The sequence below is a fragment of the Lactuca sativa genome, chromosome 8 (assembly GCF_002870075.4).
Source record: "Lactuca sativa cultivar Salinas chromosome 8, Lsat_Salinas_v11, whole genome shotgun sequence".
NCBI classification, from domain to species: Eukaryota; Viridiplantae; Streptophyta; class Magnoliopsida; order Asterales; family Asteraceae; genus Lactuca; species Lactuca sativa.
In genome coordinates this window covers 11,845,970-11,858,608 of record NC_056630.2, presented here as the reverse complement: position 1 = coordinate 11,858,608, position 12,639 = coordinate 11,845,970, and the positions used below count along the sequence as shown (strand labels likewise).

General features: G+C 29.6%; 1 long non-coding RNA gene across 3 annotated transcripts; it reads right to left on the bottom strand.

Moving 5' to 3' along the window:
* Positions 1 to 3,282: 3,282 nt before the first annotated feature.
* Positions 3,283 to 6,714, bottom strand: LOC111904014 (uncharacterized). Of its 3 annotated transcripts, none has more exons than XR_008225565.1 (5): positions 6,247 to 6,714; positions 5,452 to 5,495; positions 5,274 to 5,356; positions 4,043 to 4,324; positions 3,283 to 3,732 (listed from the first exon to the last, which is right to left on the bottom strand). It is a non-coding gene; the product is annotated as an uncharacterized LOC111904014 (long non-coding RNA). The 3 variants fall into 3 exon arrangements; XR_002854401.3 differs by lacking the exon at positions 5,452 to 5,495 and having other exon boundaries at positions 4,043 to 4,167; positions 4,244 to 4,324; XR_002854400.3 differs by lacking the exon at positions 5,452 to 5,495.
* Between the last annotated feature and the right edge of the window lie 5,925 nt (positions 6,715 to 12,639).

Genomic DNA, 12,639 nt, shown 5'->3' with positions numbered 1-12,639 from the left:
ACGATGGGTCTTTGTTGTATCGGTACCTACACCATTTTTTTGTAATGTAACCTACTCTAAATGGCGTAATAGAAAAATAACAAATACAGGGAAAAAAATCAAACCTAATGTTGTATTTAGAGCAGTTATTTGGATATTTTGCATGGTCTTTACACTACAAAATCATCAATGTTTATGTGTCCGGATGTCAGCGAGATGGGGGGACAATATGGGCAAGATAGGATTTAGGTGTGCTTTTGAGTTTTCCTAACTCATTCCCAAAGTTTAAGCAATTGTAAAATTCATCCATAGAACCAAAAATCACACAAAACGCATCAACCCATCGCTTTAAATTTCTTTTTCCAAATATTCATCTAAATCACTAAAATGAATATGTTTGATAATAAAAGAAAAAATCAAATGATATGAAAAAAGAAGAGAATCGGACCAAGATCTAGTGTTGTCCTACTGTTATAACTTAGTCATCACTGCATCACTAACTAATGCATGAAACAAAAGTTAACAAAAAATAAATAAAACGATAATAAGTTAGTGTTTAGACATTAATACCCTTCCGAGATCTTGAAACAAAGTCGATAGTTAGCAAAATTAATGACCAGAAGCATACTTTAAATCCAATTTCTTTTCCGGCATTTAGCTAAATTATACGCAACATTCTCCGAGCCATTCAAACTGCTAAAAGACACTACAAGAGAAAATATATAAGAGAAAAAAAATTAGAACGTTGAAAGGATATTTATACCTAAATGATTTTAAAGTAAATAGATCCTTCAACAATCATACCTTAGTGAATGTTTGGGAAATAAAAATGAATAAATTGAATCCACATAAAGTTAAGTTTAAAGTAAAAAAAAATTATTACCTATGTCACGTTAAAATAACTAAGAACAATAAAGAGGAAGGAAACATCGTCGGAGTCTTTGTATTAACTAACCAATTCCATGGCATTGTATTAACGATTGTATATATAAGAAATAAATTGAAAACAAATCACTTGAATTAGAGAACGTAAATAAATAAAAACAACTTGAAAACATTTGAAAAACTGAATTTCACATGCTATAAAATCGGATAATACATATGTGATTAGACTGGAAAACGTAAAAGCCAGAATTACCCTTTCGACATTGCTTCTTTAGTTTGCAAACCCAACCCAAATAACACGTAATTGAATTGGTTTTGCAGTTTAAACTGATTTACATTGCAATTTCAAAGTGTGTTGTAGTATTAGGGAATAAACCAAAGTTGGATGCTACAATACACAATTAAATGAAACTTACAACTCTTCTAAGCTACTCAACTCAGCCAACTGTAGAAATGATACTTCCAGAGATGTTTTTGTTAGACAAGTTTCTGCATAAAAGGGTAGAATAGTCAATACAAACCATAAACATGGTTCTAAACTTTCTAATCTGAAATTAATGTTGAGATAACCATCAGTTGAAAATAAGAATTATATTCTAGCCATGACCATGGAAACAACAAGCACATGTCACAACCTTCTTAGTCTAACTCTAACGATTTATAAACCAACACCAGCCTTACAATCATAGCCCCTGAATTATCATATAAGACCATAATACCATCGTGATTTTTATGCTTTCGCTATCACTCCCACGAAAAAAGAGTGTAAAATAGGCATACCATCAACTATTTTCACAAATGGTGGGCATTTTTCAGTAGTACCAAATTTGAAAAAAAAAAGTTTATAAAAACACATGAAAAGATAGATAAGAAAGAAAATCAAAAGGTTGTATCTCGATGGTTTAATGTGTACATAAATTTTAATCCATGGAAACACCAAAAAACATGTTGGCCATTATTAAATAGTACACAAAAAGCAAGTACCTTGATAAAACCATTTTGAATCCAGGTGGGTAAAGAAATCACAAAATGTTAGTCATTGTAAAAAGAATTAAACATAAATACATTTATTTCATTAGTTACACAAACTTATAAATATGAAGCTTGAATAAACTCACGTTTTGGCTTCTTCCTTTCTGAATTTTGTGTCTTCCTACATAATTTAGCAGACAAAATCGGTTAACACACAAGAAATCGACACACACATAAGAAATCGACACACACATATTTACAGAGAAAAAGAGATCGAGAGACCATCGATTTTAGGGGTAATTGAGGAGGAAGGTCGAACCAGGCACTCTATAAGGAGAGCATTGAAGATGTACATGCCTAGTAAACCATCGATTTGAGGGTTTTGTACATGGATGAGATAATAGAGAAGATGATGGTCGACAATGTTGTAAGGGAAAGACAGTAGTATTCATCGTGGGGGAGAAAGGAGAGAAGAGAACATTTGTGGGTGGTGAATGGTGGTAGTGGTTGAGCAAAGTAAGTAAAACCGATGTAGTAGGAGTCGTCGACGATGTAGTAGGAGGCCAACGACCTGGGTTTTTTAAACATGATGTGCTGGGATTCTTTAGAGACCGGTGAATATAAATGAGATGAGGGGGAATGAGTCTTCCGGTTTACATGAAAAGAGAATATGGATAGGTGGTAAATACCGAGGTAATGGAAGGAACGAGGTCAAAATAACAACTAATAAGAGATACGAGGGGATAATTAATTGATTATGGAAAGATAAGGTTTATGTATTAAATATTTGTACTTACTGGTTAATGGTTTGGACGTCTTAAATCTATTTTTAGAAATACTAAGGTTTGTATAATAATAATATAGTAATATATATATATATATATATATATATATATATATATATATATATATATATATATATATATATATATATATATATATACACACACACACGACAACAAAATATACAACTCAATGTCTATATAAATTTATGATTCTTATTGTATTGAATTTTGAGTATTAAGTAATGAACATCTTGTTTAAGTAGACATTTTTTTGGATAAATATTACTTTATGGAACAAATAAAAATTGTGAAAATCTAACATTATAAAAGGGTTGGGTTAATGGGTCGGATATTTGTTAATTCGGTGGATATGGATATGGATCCGACTACTCAAGACCATGAGGGTTATTGGAGTGGGACGGGTCATGTGTTTATTTTTCTTAACGGGTTTGGAGCAAGGGTGATTCGTTTCAAACCCGCATCATTGACATGTCTATCCGCACAAATACAAATGCTACTAAAAATTGCAACATCAACACCATATAAATATAAATCCACATAGTAAATAACCAAAACAAAAAAAAATCAACACATAATGCAGAAACATCAGAATAAAAAGTAATAATAGTCAAAGAATAAACAATTAAAAAATTCGAACAAATTAAACAACAAAGTCATTAAGTCGATCAATGAGCCAATGTGTAACACATGACTTTTTAATGCAAAGTACACCAAAAATTTATACCTTTTAACTTATAAATTACATTGTTGTACATTTGTTAGCAGAAAGATAACAATGTTATCCGGAGTAGACGTGAAAACGAAGCACGTGATGCACAAAAACATCATCCCCGACCAAGCGTCATGCTTATCGATTGAATTTTTGTGGTTTCGGCTACGTTGCACCACTTTTCATATTTATCTTTATATTATCCCCTTCTCTCTCTCTCTCTATATATATATATATATATCCTCTCTTCTAATAAAACAGTACAAAACCTGCAACGTGGCATTCTTTTAGCTCCTCCACCTTTATTTTTCCCGCTCAAATCTTCTAACTGAAATTCCAACTTTGCCCTTCATTTCAAAATATAACCGAGCCCTTATTTTTCTGCATTTTTCAAATGCCAACTTTCAGTTTTTTTCAGTTATACCATATATATCTGCTATAATTCTGGAAAAAAAAAATAAGTATTAAATTTATACATCTCTATCTAATAATCTACCCTATCTACTCTTTGATTACCATACGGTATCAATGGCAATAAATCAGGAAAAGGATTAAATTTCTTTAAAATAACAATAACAGAATTAATATCGATTATATATACATCTTTTCATTCGTCTTTACGTTTCTGTTTCAACACAATTTCATAGATCAATTTTCGTCATCAGGTTAAGAAGACTACAATGTTCTTTACCTTTTACATTCATAATCGATTTCATCACTGGTGTTTGCTTTCTGTTTCTAATATCTCCAGGTATACTCATCGATTTTTTTTGTGGGCTGCATACTCAATCAGATACTCATCTTCTCCTTTATTTGCTTCAAAATTATAGTCTATAATATATAAGACCAGGGGCATAAAAATTATTATCACAGCTGTCGAGATAAAACACACCTGGTTAATCCGTTCTGAATTAAATCATCCTTTCTGCATCTTATTTTAATATGCTTTTCATGAAAATATTTTTAGTGAGACCTACAAATAGGAATTAAAAATATAAATTCAACATTGTTTTAAAAGTACAATGCATAAAAGGTATAATTTCTATAAATGATCTGTGTTCAAAAAAGATATGACAAATGCCCAAAAAAATGTATATTAGCCATCCCTTCAATACCTGTAAGTTAAAAAGCTTTCAATAAACAATATTTAAAAAATGTCAAAATCGTCATCTTAATATAATAACATCCTACTATTCGTGTATCTGATACTTATTAGTTCATATATGTGTTTAAAAAATTTATCTTCGTGTGTATGTGATTTCTTTACTCTATTCTTCTTTGTTTACAGGTTCTTTCTTTATCTCATCAAAAGTAAGAACTTTTATTAAACATATTGATGAATTTGAAATAAGTTTTGTATTTAGATGAAAATGCTTTTTTTTTTCGAAGACTTTCTAAAGTACAATGGCAATTGTATTTATTCAAATGTGTGTTGTTATACCAATGTAATTTTGTTAACTATATTTGACAAATGGTTCTTAGTTTATTAGGTGGATGAATGTTCTTCAATGGATTTAAGCTTTGTTGTTTTAGTGTCAACAGTTGATAGGTTGTTTGTATAACAGGTATACTGGAGAAGTGGATTCATTGGATTTTCAAGAAAATAAAATTTATGTAAGTTTTTAACAAAAGGTTAATAAAGGTTAATTTTGTCATTTTACCTTTATTAACATTCCAACTCCATTGAAAAAGTTACAACCCAAACAGAATCCACTTCTGTTTAATTTATGTGTCTGGTTCTTATAAAATTATATAAGCGTATACTCTTATTGACTTGTCATGAGTGATTGATATGATCCAGGTTCAAGTCCCATCAAACAATCTTGAAGATGATACTTTTGTCAAATAAACAAACAATTTTACTTTAACTTTGAAATCCTACTAAACAATAAATAAATAAACAAAAATAAATAGATTTTAACCTGCAACGTACGAGGCAACACGTATGGTCCACATGTCAGTCTTGTGGTCACCAAAATAACTAAATCAGTATCACCACCACCCTCTGTACATATTAAAATTTAAAATAACACAAAAATGTCATATTTTAAAAACTTTCAATTAATATCCGTGGAAAATGAAACTTTGAATCTGTTATACCTTCAACAAAAATTTGAAAAATACAATTATATCCATAAGTTAACCTACAAATAACAAAAAAACACAAACACCAATAATGTGCATTTCAAAAATACGCTTTCCAGTTTATATCATAAGTCCAGTTACAACAGCAATCAAACCATTCTGTTTCTTCTTTTAAAATAAAAAACATGAAGCTTTAAATATGTTATACCTTCAACAAAATTTTGAAAAGGACAATTATATCCTTAAGTTAACATACAAATAACAAAAAACACAAACTCCAGTAATGTGCATGTCAAAAATACCCTTACCAGTCTATATCATAAGTGCATTTACAAGAACAATCAAACTATTCTGTTTCTTATTTTAAAATAAAAAACATCAAATAACATTGTACTTTTTCATTCAAAAAAATTGAAAGAAAAAAAAAAGTTTTTTATGTTAAATTTACACACAAATATAAATCCAAATATAAATTTGTTTTTCTGTTTTAATGGTCCATGTTATTATATAATATTACCAAACAATTTCAATACTCATCAACATTATATTTTAATCAAAGCCAAGTTATGAAGTGAAATACATTCTGAATACCCTTCACAGAATCTCTTGGTATTGATTTAAAAAAATAAAGAGAAATCTTAATTAAATAGATCAAAAATTCGCTGTCAAATTATCAGCACTTTACAATATGTAACTAAATCCCAATAAATTAAAATGATTCTTCAACTGAATGTCGAAATAATTTTCAAATATTAAAAAATAATAATAATTCAAAATTTTAAAAAGATTCAATCCTATATCAGAAATTACCTCAAAATCAAATTATCTGTTACTTGACTTCGTCCTAGAGGTAGTAAGCGCTCCAATTGCTTCGTCTTCAAACACCCACTAACATCTCTTCTGATTAAACACTCCGATTTTGGCTTCAAACATGTAATTATTCATATCCTTCTGATAAATCACTCCGACTTTCGTTGATATATTTCATATATATATATATATATATATATATATATATATATATATATATATATATATATATATATATATATCGCACTTCTTTTCAATTCTATCCATATCACACTTCTTTTCAATTCTATCGATAACGATTTCTCCACTGAATCGCTAAAGCCATCATTAAAAACCTCCACTTATTCTTTAACTCTCTGATGCGATTCTTGATTCTTCGATTTTTCTGTTTCTGCTAAAGTCGGCTCTTAGGTTTAGGGTTAGAGTTTGAATCGTTCCATTCTTTCCTCTTTCATTTTAGGACATGTTCTTCAGAAATGAAGAAAAGTAGATAGTATGGTGTATACTTCTAATAGACAAAATTACAAAAATGGTCCCTATGGTTTGCCAAAAGTCACAAAGTCAGTCCTTGTTAATTTTTTTTGACGAACATGGTCCCTATGGTTTCCAAAACTTGCATCAATGGCCCTTTTTGCTGACGTCGTTACTGTTCATCCGTTAGTATAAGGGTATTTTGGTCTTTTCAAGTAGCAGGGACTGGGTTTGTGATTATGGGTAAACCATAGGGACCATTTATGTATTTTTTTCTATATTTTATGTTTATGAGTTTGTGACTTTTCCACCCATTTACTTTTTAAAATATCACTTTGAACCATTCACTTTGAACTTTGAAAAATATTACTTTCACCCCTCTATTTTCTAAATTTTCGTGTTTAACCCCGTATTATATATAATTTGTTTTTTATTAATAACTTTTGTTCGCTAACCTAAAAAAAACTATTTTTACGTGTTTATTTTTATATATTTGTGGGTATAATTCAAGGTGATCAACGTTTCGACTATAATTTAGAACTTTCTTTCGTTATTTTTTTTAAAGTTACATGGTTTTTTTTATAAAATTGTCGGTTTAAATTCGAGCTTATTTTTCGACGTAGTTTTTTTTTTTTTTTTTTTTTTTAACTTTATGTACGTTCCCTACGTATGAGACGGGTCATATATAATAACTTTCGTTTGTTAATTTTAAAAAATATATTATATTCGAGATTGTCTATGTTTTGATGTATTTTGTATACATTTTGTGCTTAATTTTATATACATTCCTACGTATCATTTGGGTCATATATAATAACTTTCGTTTGTTAGCTTAAAAAAATATAGTATATTCGAGTTTGTCTATGTTTCGACCTAACTTTTGTTTCATGTTTTTTACGTATCAATATAGATTCGAGTTCGTCTATATTTCGACGTAATTTTTTTTATGTTTCGTGCTTATTTTTATGTACGTGTTTTTTTCATTCATGTTTTTTACGTCGAAATGCAACTTTTATGACTATAATCACCAAAATTCAACTTACAAATTCAAGCTTATAATTACGCTTTTATGTATTATATGTGAACAAACTTATACGTAGAAACATACATAAAATAAGCACCAAAACGTTTTGCGAAACATATTTTTTTAACGTTTTCGTGCTTTATTTTCTGTACGTTTCGTACTTATGATTAGGGTCACATATTATATATTTTTTATTATTTAAACATTCGTTCGTTAACTTAAAAAAATCTTACTTATTTTTATGCACGTGCTGATATAAATTTGAGTTTTTCTTTTTCTTTATTTTTTATGTTTTGATTTAATTTTTTTTGTACATTTTGGTGCTTATTTTATGTATGTTCCTACGTATAAGTTTGTTCACATATAATAGATAAAAGCGTAATTATAAGCTTGAAGTTTGGTGATTATAGTCATAAAAGTTGCATTTCGACGTAAAAAAATATGAATGAAAAAAACACTTACATAAAAATAAGCACGAAACATAAAACAAATTACGTCGAAATATAGACGAACTCGAATCTATATTGATACGTAAAAAACATGAAACAAAAGTTAGGTCGAAACATAGACAAACTCGAATATACTATATTTTTTTAAGCTAACAAACGAAAGCTATTATATATGACCCGAATGATACGTAGGAATGTATATAAAATTAAGCACAAAATGTATAAAAAATACATCAAAACATAGACAATCTCGAATATAGTATATTTTTTAAAATTAACAAACGAAAGTTATTATATATGACCCGTCTCATACGTAGGAAACGTACATAAAGTTAAAAAAAAAAAAACTACGTCGAAAAATAAGCTCGAATTTAAACCGACAATTTTATAAAAAAAAACCATGTAACTTTAAAAAAAATAACGAAAGAAAGTTCTAAATTATAATCGAAACGTTGATCACCTTGAATTATATTGACAAATATATGAAAATAAACACGTAAAAATAGTTTTTTTAGGTTAGCGAACAAAAGTTATTAATAAAAAACAAAATATATATAATACGGGGTTAAACACGAAATTTTAGAAAATAGAGGGGTGAAAGTTACATTTTTCAAAGTTCAAAGTGAAGGGTTCAAAGTGATATTTTAAAAAGTAAATGGGTGGAAAAGTCACAAACTCATAAACATAAAATATACAAAAAATACATAAATGGTCCCTATGGTTTACCCATAATCACAAACTCAGTCCCTGCAACTTGAAAAGACCAAAATACCCTTACACTAACGGATGAACAGTAACGGCGTCAGCAAAAAGGGCCATTGATGCAAGTTTTGGAAACCACAGGGACCATGTTCGTCAAAAAAAAATTAGCAGGGACTGACTTTGTGACTTTTGGCAAACCATAGGGACCATTTTTATAATTTTGTCCTTCTAATATATAATACAAAGTGATAGATTACAAAGTATTAATTTTTTTTTTCACAACTATACAATACAAAAAATATAAGTTTTTTATCGTTATATTTTTTAAAAATGTTAGATACTTAATAATTTAATTTTTTGATAAAAAAAATAATATACATATAAAGATTATGAATTTATTATTGTTATCTTTTACGCAGCTTAGTTTATAAACTAATTATTATTATTTGTTTACCTTGCAGACATATAATGCATTCATTTAAGTCTAAAAAATGACGTTTTAAGCAACAAACTTTTCTTCTTCCCATGCACTCCATTGTGGTTGCGTAATTATCTTCATATGTTCAACAATAATCTGGACAATAAGTAACGCTTTTAAAAAATTTATTTTCTAATTAAATACTTACAAGCTTACTTAACAAACACAATATTATAATTCATAAGTTTTAGAAATTAATGATATATTATTTTATTGTATAATTATTTTTTAAATTATATTTCAAATTATCACCCGTGGATTCCACGGGTTTTAACCTAATATATATATATATATATATATATATATATATATATATATATATATATATATATATATATAGAGAGAGAGAGAGAGAGAGAGAGCTAGGTTCAAATATTTATAGCAAATATTGTGTGCATGTATGCACCAATGAGAATCCAGGAAACAATAAATCATTAAATAAATTAAAAAGGGTATAATGGTAAACTTAGTATATCTAATCATGGTAAAAAAATCATTCAATTAATTTCTCCTTAATTAGTTAAACCCTAGAAAACCCACATCCCTTTATCAGTCAGTCGTCGATCACAAAATTATCTCGCCTCCTACCGCCGGTTCTCCAGGTTGTGTTCGGAGCTCCTCCGAGGAATATAGTTTGTCATCGTTGTTCTTTATTTCGCCAATGTGCAACATTGTCGGTAGCAAGCAGCGGTAGCGGTACACCACTGGTATTTCGCTCCGGCGCAACAGGGTAGTGACGATAGTCTTTTTGCTTCCAGCGACATCCCCAGCCGGTGAAGAATCCGACAATGGTAACGTTCTCCACTCCGGTTCTTCTTCTTTCACGACCCTCCTTCAAACTCTCAATTTCACTAACACCCCCTAAAAAAACACAAACGCACACTTCTCTAGCTATGGTTTATTCCTTAAATAACCATGATGAAGGTTCAACAACCCAAAACGGGTAGAAACCCTACTCCCACCCGCTATGTCGCCTACAGGGGGGAAAATTGTCCGATTTTTTTACTGATATGAACATCTTATGCTAATTAGTTTGTTGTATGCACCAAAGCTTGAAAATTATTTGGATTTTTTTATTCAAATGCATGTTGTGAGACTTGTTTTGATCTTTCTCTGCCCGGTAAGCCATTTTCCATTTTGCAGTGGGTATTCCATTAGATACGATTGCTACCCTGTTTATAGTTTCAAGGAGATCCATAAGTATGTCAGACCTAGTTTCTTTTCTTCATTTGGCGTTCCAATCACTATAATTCTAATAAATTGGGGACGCCATCGAGATCTGAGGAGGATTCTGGAAATAGGATGGTGAAACCTTTTATCATCTTCTTTAATTCTTTAATGGCAGTATCCCGTCAAAGGATTTCTGTATTCCTGTCTAAACATATGGCATATAAGCTACTCCCTGAGTTTGGCATGGTGTGATTAAGAATCTTGGTATTTTATTAAGTATATCTGATAATTTATATCATTTTGAGGATTTAGTTCTTTTTGACCAGGTATGTATGACCATTGTATACTTGAATCTTTATATGGGATTTTCATTCATAAAAGGTAAATTTTCATTATTCCTTTATATGTATGATTTTTTAAGACTTAAGAATTTTCAGGGAATTTCAACAACTCCTTTTTGGGATTTCAATAAGGGTAAATTTGTTGGTGTTTTAAGTACACTGCTTTTATTTTAATTATGCGAAGGTAAGTTTAAGGCGAATCTAAGACTATATGATTTTATTTTAATGATATATTGTTCTTGATTTTCCATTTGTTCTTAATATTTGATTGTTCTAAACTTGTCTTTGATGAAAATGGTTAAGCTAACATTCTGTTAGAATTTGCATGTAAAAGGTTAAGCTGGGGATTTTTTTTTTTTCATATCAGAATGCAAACACATGTTCATTCTATGATTTTATTGTGGTTATTAGACTCTAGTTGAATATGTTTGTTTTTGTGATGAACTTGAATATGACAATAGGAGGTGGAAGATGATAAAATTTTGATTATTTTTGCATCCTTGACTTATGCAAGTTGCTTTTACACTACATTTTGAAATTGAATCTGTTAACTTGGTTCGGTGATGACTTTATTTGTATAAGCACATGGAGAGGGGTATATACACTATTACACAATAAGTTTCTTTATTTATACATGGATTTGAGCCCTTTCAATTGTGAATGTTGACTCTCTCTCACAAATTGAAGTTAATGTCATACTTCGATTTCATTCCCTCCATTAGGGTTAACATTCTTTACATGTCTTTTACTTAAATTGCCACATATTGATAATATTTAGGCTTGATAATTGGTTATTATTAACTCCTACTATAGATGGTAAAGTTAATGTTTCTTTTTAGTCATGGTTTTGTGATCAAGTATTAATTCAAGGAAAGTAAAAAAAATTATTAAACTAAGTTTTTTAAATATTAACTAAATTGTTAATATACGATAAGAATTAGATGTAGTATAGTTGGTTAAATGTTTAAATTTTACATTTTTATAAATGTTAAAATGTGAATGTTATATAACAAAGTATGTTCATGTATGATTTTTGATATTTATATCTGCCTCTTGATATTTTACCTGTGAACTATTTTTTTATTTTGTTTACTAAAATAATAGATTGCACACTAAGGGGGTGTTTGGATTATCAGAGGAAGTTGTGTTGCAAGATCGTTCCACCTTCTTCCCCAACATATACAAACACCATTCAAAGGTTATGTAATGGTTGCATACACACTCATGCTCTGTTTGTAATCATAATACAACAATTTTTTTAATATAGAATAATACAAAAATTTGTTGAATATAGAATAATACAATAACTTTTTATATGCAAGTTTTCCAGATATTTTTTCCCTAGAAATAGAGTTATCAAAGGAGATAAATGAGCCTTTCAAGAAATCATATCAAGTGCGCAGGGTGGAGGACCTTTTGGTACTTTCATTAGGCACTGGTCAACTTCAAGATTGAAATTATGATTATAATATAGTCAAAGAGTGGAAGGATAAAGATTGGGTTCGACCCATGACTCGATTTCCGGTGATAGCTCTGCCAACATGGTGGACCACACTGTCGCCATGGCCTTCGGTTAGAGACTCTTCTGCAAACCTTCGAGAGGGTTCGTAGCCTTGCTAACGGTTTTCAACCTTACTCAGGGCGAATCTAAAAAAGTTTTTTTTAAGTGTTCATAAATCGTCTGTGAACAAATTCAAGAGAAGACAGATCCGTAGTAACACGGCCAGAAAGTCAGCAGGTATTGAGGTAGGCAATTTT